The 15262-nt window shown below is 40.8% G+C and overlaps 2 long non-coding RNA genes across 4 annotated transcripts; both read left to right on the top strand.

Annotated features, from left to right (window-relative positions):
• The first annotated feature begins 1666 nt into the window (after nt 1–1666).
• LOC119262392 lies at nt 1667–5606 on the top strand. 2 transcript variants are annotated; one of them, XR_005129606.1, is made up of 2 exons: nt 1667–1742; nt 5249–5606. It is a non-coding gene; the product is annotated as an uncharacterized LOC119262392 (long non-coding RNA). The 2 variants fall into 2 exon arrangements; XR_005129603.1 differs by having other exon boundaries at nt 1672–1742; nt 5243–5606.
• Nucleotides 5607–9949: 4343 nt separating this feature from the next.
• On the top strand, nt 9950–14174 carry LOC119262388. Of its 2 annotated transcripts, none has more exons than XR_005129602.1 (2): nt 9950–10312; nt 13817–14174. It is a non-coding gene; the product is annotated as an uncharacterized LOC119262388 (long non-coding RNA). The 2 variants fall into 2 exon arrangements; XR_005129600.1 differs by having other exon boundaries at nt 13811–14174.
• The last annotated feature ends 1088 nt before the right edge of the window (nt 14175–15262 follow it).

The raw sequence follows: 15262 nt of genomic DNA, 5'->3' as shown, positions 1-15262 counted from the left end.
TGCCTGCAGAACCGAACGTTGCGGGTTCGGTTCTCGTTAAGTCCAATGTGGAACAGTACGACAAGAGAGCGATTCTAAGGCCCAGTCCCATTTCACCCCGTGCCCCTAACACTGAGCCCTAGCCCTCTGTTTTGCGCCTTCACGTCTAGGGAATGAAATGTTTTTGTCATAATGTTCTCTGTGTGTTTTACAATTTCAAATCACATTTTGCTGAAACCGGAAGTGACAAGAGTTTATTTAAAATACACCGACAATTTCAACAGTAAATGAAGCTTAAAATATAATGTAGTAGTTGTGTGTATGTCTATATAAACTCACGCACGATATTTATGTATGGATGTACATAGATAAAAAAAAAAAAACATACACGCAAACACGCGCACAAGCACAGGCATATACATGTCATATACATGCACACACGTACATCTATTGGGCGGCGCGGTGGCGCAGTGGGTAGCACTGTGGCCTCACAGTGACCACAGCGTGGGTTCGATCCCCACGAGGGTCCTCACTGTGTGGAGTTTGCATGTTCTCCCCGTGTCCGCGTGGGTTTACTCCGGGGGCTCCGGTTTCCTCCCACCACACAAAGACATGTGGGTAAGCTGATTGGACAAACTAAATTGCCCAAGTCAGCCGGGAACTCGGCTGTGAGGTGAGGGAAAAAAAAAAGAAAAAAAAAAAAAAAACTTTTTTAGCATTTTCTTTTCCCAAAACATTTGACCAGTTTTCCCTGTATTTCACAATGACAGGAAAATATTTAAAGAGGAGGCAGCGCGTTTGAGAGGTAGGTTAACTTTGTCAATATAATGTAGTAGTTGTGTGTATGTGTATGTAAACTCACTCACGATATTTATGTATGTATGGATGTACATCGATTTAAAAAAAACAAACACACACACGCGCGTGCACGCGCACACACGGATACTGGGCGGCTCGGTGGCGCAGTGGGTAGCACTGTTGCCTCACAGTGAGCACAGCGTGGGTTCGATCCCCACCAGGGTCTTCACTGTGTGGAGTTTGTTGCATGCTCTCCCCGTGTCCGCGTGGGTTTACTCCGGTTTCCTCCCACAACAAAAAGACATGCAGGTTAAGCCCAAGTCAGCCGGGAACACTCATGGAGCGATGAGGGCAAAAAAAAAAAAAAAAATTTTGCATTTGACCAGTTTTCCCTGTATTTCACAATGACAGGAAAATATTTCAAGTACAACAATAAACTTTTATTTAAAACTCAACAAAACCATAGAGTTAAATTTAAAAAAAGAGTTACTGTGATCTACCTTTATAGTTCTTTTCGATTTAAAGGACAATAAACACTTCTTATACCATGTAAGAGCCGCAATAGAGAGAGACAATTTAATCCATCTTTTTTATGCTCCACTAGGGGGCAGCTGCGTGTAAGGCTCCTGAGTTCAGTTCGTAGCTGCGAGAGAAAGGAGCAACACTGTTTTTGACCGTGTGACTGTGAATTGTTTTATTTATTTATTTTTTCAGCAAACGTTTTCAAACTATTCAAGCGTTCTGTCATGCGCGTATGAATCAGTGACTCCTGCAGCTAGTTGTGGTGCAAAACAGGATCATTTAGACGGAGTGCCACTACATTAAGTCCAAAACTGCTCCACAAGCATCTAAGATGAAGACGATGGCTAAGCGCTAATAGCTGTTTCAAAGGGAAAAGAGAGAAGCATCGCTCGGTTCCTCAGTGCAACTACGGTGGCAGACTGCAAGAAGAAGCTTTAGAAAAGGTAATGAAAATACTCTGGATGATGCAAAGTGCAAGTTCTCTGTGAAACTTTCGATAGAATTGCTTAAGTTTGTGAAGATTACAGCTGCTAACAAGTGCGAGAAAAGCGCTGAGCTAGTAGCGCCTGTTGAGTTTCTCCGTGTGTAGATCGAGTAACCTAGACGTGAGCCGTACACGTTCTGTATTTGGAAGTTGCGGTGCACTTTGAGAAAGAAAGTATTATAGAAGTACTTGGTGGCACACTCTTTACACGTTGGCTTTATAAAAGGAGGAAGGGAGCGAAATCGTTGACACGGTAGAAACGGAACATAAGAGAAGGCGCAGATTAACTGAGAAAGCGTTGCAAGAGCAGCTGCACAGGTTAATAGCAACAAGAAGAGGAACTTTGGCACGAATTACAAGTAAAATCAAAGAAGTTGAGAGGTTGATGAGTGATGCTAACAATTTGAAGAGAGTGCAAGATGTCATGCGGCATGATTTCATGAAAATTGTAATGGAGTTCACAGATCTCAGTAGAAAAATAGGAGATCTTTTGGATGAGGACGAAAAGAACGCAGATCAACACAACTGGTTTCAGCCTAAGATGGTGACAGTCAATCAGTTTGTGGAGGAAACTGAAAAATGGATGGCTGCCTTGTGTGAAGACACTAATGGCAAAGAGAATGAAACTGAGATTGACAATGCAGAAGTGATGTTTGATGATGTTGGCCCTAAAGATAGTGTGTCACAACTGGCAGAGAGCAGTGTTAAGCAGGCAAAGGCTTTGTTGGTTGGTTAAATCATCTGTCATGTCAATTGAACATAGAAACTGCAATAGCAGAAAGCAGTGCAAAATTGAAGGTGCTCAAAGAATATGAGAAATCAGAGGATGGCATGAATAGCTATTTACGGGCGGGAAAGCATGGTCAGTCGAGAAGTTGTGTGAAGGAGGAAGAACAGACTGGTTACCAACCTATTTACCCCCCTGCAGTAGGAAGCAAAAGTCCCTCCAGGCCACTGAAATTCACTAAACCACGGGTCCTGAGCCCAGAACCCACAGACCACACTGGTGATCAGCTTTACGAAAGAAATGTTGATGTTCTTCAAATGATGCAGAAGCAAAATATGATTACGGAACTACTGGTGAAGCAGCAGAGTTGGGCTCAGCTTCCAGAAAAAGACATTCCCACGTTTAGAGGCGATCCTCTTGCTTACAGGTCGTTTATCAGAGCATTCGAGCACGCCATTGAAAGGAGAACAGATAATGAGCAGGATAAGTTGTATTACCTGCAACAGTGTACTGTAGGAGAACCACATGACCTTGTTCAAAGCTGTGAACACATGGCTCCTGACAGAGGATTCAAGGAAGCAAAGCGGTTACTTCAGAAGTATTATGGCGATGAGCTAAATATAGCTAGTGCTTATATCGATAAAGCCTTAAAATGGCCGCAGATTAAGTCTGATGATGGAAAAGCACTCTGTGCTTATGCTCTGTTTTTGGTTGGTTGTCACAATACTATGGAGGATGTGCAATTTATGGAAGAGATGGACAACCCAACCAATATGAGAATTGTGATTTCCAAATTGCCATACAAAATGAGGGAGAGATGGAGAGTAGAAGCTTATGAGCTTAAAGAAAAAAGAGGAGATAGAGCAAGATTTGCTGATCTGGTTGTTTTCATTGATCGTCAGGCAAAGGTGGCCGCAGAAAAATCATGCATTGGAGTCATGTTACAAGATTAAAGAGCGTGCACATAAAGAGCGTGTGGACTTCCTGAAGTCTAAAGGCTTATGTTTTGGCTGTTTGACACAGGGCCATCTTAGTCGAACTTGTAAGAGGAGAATGACATGTAAAGAGTGTGCTCAGAGACACCCAGATATTCTCCATGTTGAGAAAGAGGACTATAAAGATGCCACCATGTCTACAAATCAGGACAGTGGTAATAGCCAGAATGAAGAGGTTTCTTGTGCTCAAGTGTCAATCACACAAGAATCATGTGGCCATACTGGGGCCGAAGAAATAGGCTGTATGCTTTCGATTGTCCCTGTAAAAGTGAAATCCAGAAAAAGTGCAAGATGCATAGAAACATATGCATTCATGGATCCTGGAAGCACAGCTACGTTTTGTACAGAAGAAATCCAGAAACGGCTGATTGTGAAAGGACAGCCCACTCAGATCTCACTGAGCACTATGAGCCAAGGGGAATCTGGAGGACCGAAGCTGTTTAACAGTTATATACTTTCAGACCTGGAAGTGTGTGGTTTGGAAGACACAAAGTACGTTGAGTTACCTAGGGTCTTTACGCACAAGGACATTCCGGTAAAGAAAGAGAACATTCCCAGGGAGACATACATCCACAAGTGGTCATATCTGAGAGGAGTGCGTTTACCACACATTGATGCAGAGGTGGGTCTGCTAATTGGAGCAAATAGTTCAAAAGCAATGGAGTCGTGGCATATTATTAATAGTCTAGAGGACAAACAATTTATGCAAGCAGTGCAGAAGACAATAATGTTTGTAGATGGACATTACTGCATAGGACTTCCACTACGACATGAAACACCCAAGGTTCCAAACAATCGTTGCATGGCAGAACAGCGAGCTGCCAGCTTGCTAAGGAAGCTGAAAAGAAACCAGGAATTCCTTGAAGATTACAAAGGCTTCATGAAGAACATGATTAAGAATGGCATTTCAGGGTGTATCATTAAATGGTGAATTACTTCAGGGACCTGACCTCACCAATACACTCATAGGAGCCTTGATGAGATTCCGGGAAGAACCAGTAGCTATAGTAGCAGACATTGAATCAATGTTCTACCAAGTGAAAGTTCCTGAGGGAGACACAGATTTGCTGCGATTTCTATGGTGGCCAGATGGTAACCTAAATGCACACCTTGAGGAGTTTCGCATGACAGTACACATATTTGGGGCAACCTCCTCGCCTAGTTGTGCTTCATATGCTTTGAGAAGAACAGCTGAGGATAGAAGAAGCATTGCAGCACCAGAAGCTGTTGAAACAGTTCTGCATAATATATATGTAGATGATTGTTTAAAGTCTGTGTGTTCAGAGGAGCAAGCAATTGCCCTAGTGAAAGATCTGCGAGATTTGTGCGCTCAAGGAGGGTTTTGCCTCACAAAATGGGTAAGCAATAGTAGGAAGGTCTTGTCAACGATCCCAGCTGAACACAGAGCCAGTAACATAAAAGACCTTGATCTCAACCATGATGCATTACCCACCGAACGAGCTCTTGGTGTACAATGGTGCACAGATTTTGACACATTCATGTACAATTTTAGGGTGCAGGAAAAGCCAGTAACCAGAAGAGGAATTCTTTCTGTTGTGGGCTCCATTTATGACCCTCTCGGTTTTCTGGCACCATTCATCCTTCCAGCCAAACCTCTTTTAAGCGATCTGTGTAAAGACAAGCATGGATGGGATGAAGAACTCACTGCTGTGATGTGTGTCCTGTTTATTTATTTATTTAATTAATTTCTTACTCTGTTCTTTCTTCTGTTTTGAGTTCCAGATGATCTAGACAGTGATGTTGCTGGCTTCGTTGGCTCTGTGCTACCAAACTCAAGGGCAAATGAACTGGTATTGAAGGCCGTCCAGACATTGAGCGTGGAAACCCTGAAAGTCCTGAATTACGTCCAGGGGGCAGATCTGGTCAATGTCCTTAGGCCAGTTGAAGCTAGAAAACTGGAGACCTATAGCCACACCCAGAGGAACAATGAGCTCTCTAGCCACACCCAGAGGAACAATGAGCCTTATAGCCACGCCCAGAGGAATGATAAAAAGTGTCATGCAGAGACTATTCATCTTCCAGTATGTGTGAGAAAATGTCTTTGAGCAATTGAAAATAAAATGTGCATATTTTCTAATTATTGCTGCGTTGTTTTTTTTTTCAAAACCCACTGTTGATACAATTTCAATCTAGATGAATGTAGCATCATTCTGCTGGTTATAGCGAACTATGCTGCCTGGCAGTGCACAAAACAATAGAAACAGACGGTTAAAACAAACGTTAAGACAGGTCTGGGGTTGTCTTGAAGGTAGGACAGAATTGAGGACATTTTGCCTAGTGAGGATGTTTCTATAATACTGATTTCTTATCTGGAGCTAGGACAAGATAATGAACTTAAGAACTGCTGTTCTGTAAAAGATAATAAGTAAAAGATAATAAATGCAAATAAACATAAACACAGTAAAAGTAATAATAAAGTGTTGTTTACAGAAAAATCATTATTTGTTAGTAGAAAACAGAAAATCTGTTTGTGCTATAGATTCGGATTTCTTGGTATTTATTCGTGAACATGTTTTTGTTATCCCCAAATACAAACAATAAAATGTATAAAATAGCTGCCATGCATACTTACATACATGAAGTGGTGGACAGTAACTAAGTGTGTGTAATTCGTTACTGTACTTCAGTAGTTTTTTTGGGTATCTGTACTTTAATTAAATATTTCCATTTCGGGTGACTTTCTACTTTCACTCCGCTACATTTCAAAGTCAAATATCTTAACTTTTTACTCCACTACATTTTGAGAAATCTGTCGTTCCTTTTGGTTTTTGTGCGTATAAAAACATAACATGTCAAAACGACATAAGCACATAGCAAGAACACCAATCGGGGCGCAGCGGTCACTTTGTTCTGAGCTTGTTTTGACCTGTTGGTTATACCGACCCAGTGCTAGCACACGGTTCAACATCAGTGCAGCAGCGTAAAAATGTTTGGGAGCGCATTCGTCTACCTAAATGATGGAACTAACCTAACTTTGTGTAAATAGACCACAATATACAAATATGTACACACATGCAGTTGTGACTGGCGTGTTTCTTTTTTTTTCAGAATTTATACAAACGCTTTCATTTTATAATGAATTAGTTTCAGTCAGTTTATGAACAGAAACCTACAGATCAATACCGTAAATACAGTAAAAGAAAATTTATTTGTGAACCTGTGTTGAAAGCAAGTTTGTATTCCCCTTTTAAATAAGTTAATAAGTAATCTTAAAGTGAAACTTTGCTTGTTTGTTGAAAGTTATTTCAGAGCCACTCGGTTCTACCTGATGGAAACTGTTTGCCTTCAGTGTTTTGTGTCTCACAATCACATCATTTTAATAGAGATCAGTGTCAGACTAATTAATGACATTCTATCAAAAGCCTGGTTTACCAAGAGAGGCAATGGAGTATTTTCACCTAAAATGAGTCTTATTACAAAAAGGATAACATTAGAGTCATAATTAATCTTTTAGTACTTTTAAGTCGCAACTTAAGTAGTTCATTAACTATGAATTAAAGCTGTGTGTAAGTTTGTGTAGCAATGAATGATTTGGCATGAAAGTGCAATAAATGACTGTGAATGAGCTGTAGTAGGAAAACGGCAGTGGCATGAATTGGAGACACGTTGCCAGTACTGCATAAAAAGCAGCTTTATTTTAGCGAGACACACATCCGGGGTCTGTAGACGGTTCGTTCAATTCAAATAGCACGGAGTTGGCCTCCTGAGGGAACCGGGCAAGATGGCGACCTGAGCAGACGTGACTTTGCTCAGCTCTGTCCCTAAAATTGGAAGATAAATGGTCATCCCTGAAAAAATCTAAACTAAAAGTAAACGCGATCCATCTACAAACGCACGGAGGTCAGTATATGCTTCAGACTACTTGAAAATGGCAACAACCACCAAACTGGCACTGGAAACGCATGATTATGGTAACGAAGATAGCTCAAGCATGGAGACCGACGCTAGCGTCTCAAGCAAGAAACGCAGCCTCCAAACGCCAACAAAGATCTCTGCGCCCAACACAAGAAGGAGAAAAGGTGAGGAGAACTCTACTTCTCTCGACCCCACTACAGAGAAAGATGTGACGAATTCATGATAAAAAATGATCGAACAAATTCATGAGATCCAGTCTAACAAACGATTTATATCCTGCTCAGTCCAATAGAAATAACATTATGACTGTATTTGGTCAACTAGAAATACTCAAACTGAGAACTAAATTCCTTAAATACCCAATTCCACCCAAAACAAAAGAAATCCACTACAAAATCATGAATAATATCTACCCTTGCAGTGAATTTATAAAACTAAGATTTGGCTTTGAAATGAAAGAATGTATATTTTGTAACTGGGATGTTGAAACAACCAAACACCTCTTTTTTTCTTGCTCTCATACTCAGCTATTCTGGAAACAGTTCATGGAATGGTTAAATAACAAAACCAATACATTTACTAAAATAGATTATAATGCTATTGTTTTTGGTGTAATATTAGATCATCCAAAACTGGACCTGTTGGTTAATATATTGCTAATTTTGGCCAATTTTTTTATGCTACATGCTACTATAATGAAATTCAACTGTATACAAAGTCCCTAAAATTGATGAAATCCAAAATAGCTAAAGATCTACACAAACTACTGATAAATAACCCCACTAATAAAGTAACCTAATTTGTTTATATTTTATTTTATTATTACTATGTATTTGTTGTCCTATATGTTTTTTTTCTGTTTTTTTTTTGTATAGACAGTTTGATATTGAATGCTTGCTCTGGAAGATTGTTTCTACAGTTCAGTTATGATTTCTAAATCAATGTTCTAGTGCTGTAAATGGTGCACATTGCTGTCTCATGACTTTATAATGGTAATGCCTTACAGTGTTGTACATTTGAAGTTTTCAATAAAAAAGAGAGAGTACATTCTTTTAGCGAGACACACATCTGTAGACGTCTGTAGACGGTTCGTTCAATTCAAATAGCAAGGACTTCAATTCTTACGTCATCGGTCATGTGGTCCAACGGTTCACGTGCCTGCCTGCAGAACCGAACGTTGCGGGTTCGGTTCTCGTTAAGTCCAATGTGGAACAGTACGACAAGAGAGCGATTCTAAGGCCCAGTCCCATTTCACCCCGTGCCCCTAACACTGAGCCCTAGCCCTCTGTTTTGCGCCTTCACGTCTAGGGAATGAAATGTTTTTGTCATAATGTTCTCTGTGTGTTTTACAATTTCAAATCACATTTTGCTGAAACCGGAAGTGACAAGAGTTTATTTAAAATACACCGACAATTTCAACAGTAAATGAAGCTTAAAATATAATGTAGTAGTTGTGTGTATGTCTATATAAACTCACGCACGATATTTATGTATGGATGTACATAGATAAAAAAAAAAAAACATACACGCAAACACGCGCACAAGCACAGGCATATACATGTCATATACATGCACACATGCACATCTATTGGGCGGCTCGGTGGCGCAGTGGGTAGCACTGTGGCCTCACAGTGACCACAGCGTGGGTTCGATCCCCACGAGGGTCCTCACTGTGTGGAGTTTGCATGTTCTCCCCGTGTCCGCGTGGGTTTACTCCGGGGGCTCCGGTTTCCTCCCACCACACAAAGACATGTGGGTAAGCTGATTGGACAAACTAAATTGCCCAAGTCAGCCGGGAACTCGGCTGTGAGGTGAGGGAAAAAAAAAAAAAAAAAAAAAAAAAAAAAAAAAAAAAAGAAAGAAAAAAAAAAAAAAACTTTTTTAGCATTTTCTTTTCCCAAAACATTTGACCAGTTTTCCCTGTATTTCACAATGACAGGAAAATATTTAAAGAGGAGGGAGCGCGTTTGAGAGGTAGGTTAACTTTGTCAATATAATGTAGTAGTTGTGTGTATGTGTATGTAAACTCACTCACGATATTTATGTATGTATGGATGTACATCGATTTAAAAAAAACAAACACACACACGCGCGTGCACGCGCACACACGGATACTGGGCGGCTCGGTGGCGCAGTGGGTAGCACTGTTGCCTCACAGTGAGCACAGCGTGGGTTCGATCCCCACCAGGGTCTTCACTGTGTGGAGTTTGTTGCATGCTCTCCCCGTGTCCGCATGGGTTTACTCCGGTTTCCTCCCACAACAAAAAGACATGCAGGTTAAGCCCAAGTCAGCCGGGAACACTCATGGAGCGATGAGGGCAAAAAAAAAAAAAAAAATTTTGCATTTGACCAGTTTTCCCTGTATTTCACAATGACAGGAAAATATTTCAAGTACAACAATAAACTTTTATTTAAAACTCAACAAAACCATAGAGTTAAATTTAAAAAAAGAGTTACTGTGATCTACCTTTATAGTTCTTTTCGATTTAAAGGACAATAAACACTTCTTATACCATGTAAGAGCCGCAATAGAGAGAGACAATTTAATCCATCTTTTTTATGCTCCACTAGGGGGCAGCTGCGTGTAAGGCTCCTGAGTTCAGTTCGTAGCTGCGAGAGAAAGGAGCAACACTGTTTTTGACCGTGTGACTGTGAATTGTTTTATTTATTTATTTTTTCAGCAAACGTTTTCAAACTATTCAAGCGTTCTGTCATGCGCGTATGAATCAGTGACTCCTGCAGCTAGTTGTGGTGCAAAACAGGATCATTTAGACGGAGTGCCACTACATTAAGTCCAAAACTGCTCCACAAGCATCTAAGATGAAGACGATGGCTAAGCGCTAATAGCTGTTTCAAAGGGAAAGAGAGAAGCATCGCTCGGTTCCTCAGTGCAACTACGGTGGCAGACTGCAAGAAGAAGCTTTAGAAAAGGTAATGAAAATACTCTGGATGATGCAAAGTGCAAGTTCTCTGTGAAACTTTCGATAGAATTGCTTAAGTTTGTGAAGATTACAGCTGCTAACAAGTGCGAGAAAAGCGCTGAGCTAGTAGCGCCTGTTGAGTTTCTCCGTGTGTAGATCGAGTAACCTAGACGTGAGCCGTACACGTTCTGTATTTGGAAGTTGCGGTGCACTTTGAGAAAGAAAGTATTATAGAAGTACTTGGTGGCACACTCTTTACACGTTGGCTTTATAAAAAGGAGTAAGGGAGCGAAATCGTTGACACGGTAGAAACGGAACATAAGAGAAGGCGCAGATTAACTGAGAAAGCGTTGCAAGAGCAGCTGCACAGGTTAATAGCAACAAGAAGAGGAACTTTGGCACGAATTACAAGTAAAATCAAAGAAGTTGAGAGGTTGATGAGTGATGCTAACAATTTGAAGAGAGTGCAAGATGTCATGCGGCATGATTTCATGAAAATTGTAATGGAGTTCACAGATCTCAGTAGAAAAATAGGAGATCTTTTGGATGAGGACGAAAAGAACGCAGATCAACACAACTGGTTTCAGCCTAAGATGGTGACAGTCAATCAGTTTGTGGAGGAAACTGAAAAATGGATGGCTGCCTTGTGTGAAGACACTAATGGCAAAGAGAATGAAACTGAGATTGACAATGCAGAAGTGATGTTTGATGATGTTGGCCCTAAAGATAGTGTGTCACAACTGGCAGAGAGCAGTGTTAAGCAGGCAAAGGCTTTGGTTGGTTAAATCATCTGTCATGTCAATTGAACATAGAAACTGCAATAGCAGAAAGCAGTGCAAAATTGAAGGTGCTCAAAGAATATGAGAAATCAGAGGATGGCATGAATAGCTATTTACGGGCGGGAAAGCATGGTCAGTCGAGAAGTTGTGTGAAGGAGGAAGAACAGACTGGTTACCAACCTATTTACCCCCCTGCAGTAGGAAGCAAAAGTCCCTCCAGGCCACTGAAATTCACTAAACCACGGGTCCTGAGCCCAGAACCCACAGACCACACTGGTGATCAGCTTTACGAAAGAAATGTTGATGTTCTTCAAATGATGCAGAAGCAAAATATGATTACGGAACTACTGGTGAAGCAGCAGAGTTGGGCTCAGCTTCCAGAAAAAGACATTCCCACGTTTAGAGGCGATCCTCTTGCTTACAGGTCGTTTATCAGAGCATTCGAGCACGCCATTGAAAGGAGAACAGATAATGAGCAGGATAAGTTGTATTACCTGCAACAGTGTACTGTAGGAGAACCACATGACCTTGTTCAAAGCTGTGAACACATGGCTCCTGACAGAGGATTCAAGGAAGCAAAGCGGTTACTTCAGAAGTATTATGGCGATGAGCTAAATATAGCTAGTGCTTATATCGATAAAGCCTTAAAATGGCCGCAGATTAAGTCTGATGATGGAAAAGCACTCTGTGCTTATGCTCTGTTTTTGGTTGGTTGTCACAATACTATGGAGGATGTGCAATTTATGGAAGAGATGGACAACCCAACCAATATGAGAATTGTGATTTCCAAATTGCCATACAAAATGAGGGAGAGATGGAGAGTAGAAGCTTATGAGCTTAAAGAAAAAAGAGGAGATAGAGCAAGATTTGCTGATCTGGTTGTTTTCATTGATCGTCAGGCAAAGGTGGCCGCAGAAAAATCATGCATTGGAGTCATGTTACAAGATTAAAGAGCGTGCACATAAAGAGCGTGTGGACTTCCTGAAGTCTAAAGGCTTATGTTTTGGCTGTTTGACACAGGGCCATCTTAGTCGAACTTGTAAGAGGAGAATGACATGTAAAGAGTGTGCTCAGAGACACCCAGATATTCTCCATGTTGAGAAAGAGGACTATAAAGATGCCACCATGTCTACAAATCAGGACAGTGGTAATAGCCAGAATGAAGAGGTTTCTTGTGCTCAAGTGTCAATCACACAAGAATCATGTGGCCATACTGGGGCCGAAGAAATAGGCTGTATGCTTTCGATTGTCCCTGTAAAAGTGAAATCCAGAAAAAGTGCAAGATGCATAGAAACATATGCATTCATGGATCCTGGAAGCACAGCTACGTTTTGTACAGAAGAAATCCAGAAACGGCTGATTGTGAAAGGACAGCCCACTCAGATCTCACTGAGCACTATGAGCCAAGGGGAATCTGGAGGACCGAAGCTGTTTAACAGTTATATACTTTCAGACCTGGAAGTGTGTGGTTTGGAAGACACAAAGTACGTTGAGTTACCTAGGGTCTTTACGCACAAGGACATTCCGGTAAAGAAAGAGAACATTCCCAGGGAGACATACATCCACAAGTGGTCATATCTGAGAGGAGTGCGTTTACCACACATTGATGCAGAGGTGGGTCTGCTAATTGGAGCAAATAGTTCAAAAGCAATGGAGTCGTGGCATATTATTAATAGTCTAGAGGACAAACAATTTATGCAAGCAGTGCAGAAGACAATAATGTTTGTAGATGGACATTACTGCATAGGACTTCCACTACGACATGAAACACCCAAGGTTCCAAACAATCGTTGCATGGCAGAACAGCGAGCTGCCAGCTTGCTAAGGAAGCTGAAAAGAAACCAGGAATTCCTTGAAGATTACAAAGGCTTCATGAAGAACATGATTAAGAATGGCATTTCAGGGTGTATCATTAAATGGTGAATTACTTCAGGGACCTGACCTCACCAATACACTCATAGGAGCCTTGATGAGATTCCGGGAAGAACCAGTAGCTATAGTAGCAGACATTGAATCAATGTTCTACCAAGTGAAAGTTCCTGAGGGAGACACAGATTTGCTGCGATTTCTATGGTGGCCAGATGGTAACCTAAATGCACACCTTGAGGAGTTTCGCATGACAGTACACATATTTGGGGCAACCTCCTCGCCTAGTTGTGCTTCATATGCTTTGAGAAGAACAGCTGAGGATAGAAGAAGCATTGCAGCACCAGAAGCTGTTGAAACAGTTCTGCATAATATATATGTAGATGATTGTTTAAAGTCTGTGTGTTCAGAGGAGCAAGCAATTGCCCTAGTGAAAGATCTGCGAGATTTGTGCGCTCAAGGAGGGTTTTGCCTCACAAAATGGGTAAGCAATAGTAGGAAGGTCTTGTCAACGATCCCAGCTGAACACAGAGCCAGTAACATAAAAGACCTTGATCTCAACCATGATGCATTACCCACCGAACGAGCTCTTGGTGTACAATGGTGCACAGATTTTGACACATTCATGTACAATTTTAGGGTGCAGGAAAAGCCAGTAACCAGAAGAGGAATTCTTTCTGTTGTGGGCTCCATTTATGACCCTCTCGGTTTTCTGGCACCATTCATCCTTCCAGCCAAACCTCTTTTAAGCGATCTGTGTAAAGACAAGCATGGATGGGATGAAGAACTCACTGCTGTGATGTGTGTCCTGTTTATTTATTTATTTAATTAATTTCTTACTCTGTTCTTTCTTCTGTTTTGAGTTCCAGATGATCTAGACAGTGATGTTGCTGGCTTCGTTGGCTCTGTGCTACCAAACTCAAGGGCAAATGAACTGGTATTGAAGGCCGTCCAGACATTGAGCGTGGAAACCCTGAAAGTCCTGAATTACGTCCAGGGGGCAGATCTGGTCAATGTCCTTAGGCCAGTTGAAGCTAGAAAACTGGAGACCTATAGCCACACCCAGAGGAACAATGAGCTCTCTAGCCACACCCAGAGGAACAATGAGCCTTATAGCCACGCCCAGAGGAATGATAAAAAGTGTCATGCAGAGACTATTCATCTTCCAGTATGTGTGAGAAAATGTCTTTGAGCAATTGAAAATAAAATGTGCATATTTTCTAATTATTGCTGCGTTGTTTTTTTTTTCAAAACCCACTGTTGATACAATTTCAATCTAGATGAATGTAGCATCATTCTGCTGGTTATAGCGAACTATGCTGCCTGGCAGTGCACAAAACAATAGAAACAGACGGTTAAAACAAACGTTAAGACAGGTCTGGGGTTGTCTTGAAGGTAGGACAGAATTGAGGACATTTTGCCTAGTGAGGATGTTTCTATAATACTGATTTCTTATCTGGAGCTAGGACAAGATAATGAACTTAAGAACTGCTGTTCTGTAAAAGATAATAAGTAAAAGATAATAAATGCAAATAAACATAAACACAGTAAAAGTAATAATAAAGTGTTGTTTACAGAAAAATCATTATTTGTTAGTAGAAAACAGAAAATCTGTTTGTGCTATAGATTCGGATTTCTTGGTATTTATTCGTGAACATGTTTTTGTTATCCCCAAATACAAACAATAAAATGTATAAAATAGCTGCCATGCATACTTACATACATGAAGTGGTGGACAGTAACTAAGTGTGTGTAATTCGTTACTGTACTTCAGTAGTTTTTTTGGGTATCTGTACTTTAATTAAATATTTCCATTTCGGGTGACTTTCTACTTTCACTCCGCTACATTTCAAAGTCAAATATCTTAACTTTTTACTCCACTACATTTTGAGAAATCTGTCGTTCCTTTTGGTTTTTGTGCGTATAAAAACATAACATGTCAAAACGACATAAGCACATAGCAAGAACACCAATCGGGGCGCAGCGGTCACTTTGTTCTGAGCTTGTTTTGACCTGTTGGTTATACCGACCCAGTGCTAGCACACGGTTCAACATCAGTGCAGCAGCGTAAAAATGTTTGGGAGCGCATTCGTCTACCTAAATGATGGAACTAACCTAACTTTGTGTAAATAGACCACAATATACAAATATGTACACACATGCAGTTGTGACTGGCGTGTTTCTTTTTTTTTCAGAATTTATACAAACGCTTTCATTTTATAATGAATTAGTTTCAGTCAGTTTATGAACAGAAACCTACAGATCAATACCGTAAATACAGTAAAAGAAAATTTATTTGTGAACCTGTGTTGAAA

The sequence above is a fragment of the Pygocentrus nattereri genome, chromosome 1 (genome assembly GCF_015220715.1).
Source record: "Pygocentrus nattereri isolate fPygNat1 chromosome 1, fPygNat1.pri, whole genome shotgun sequence".
Lineage (NCBI taxonomy): Eukaryota > Metazoa > Chordata > Actinopteri > Characiformes > Serrasalmidae > Pygocentrus > Pygocentrus nattereri.
This window is presented reverse-complemented; position numbering and strand designations above follow the sequence as displayed.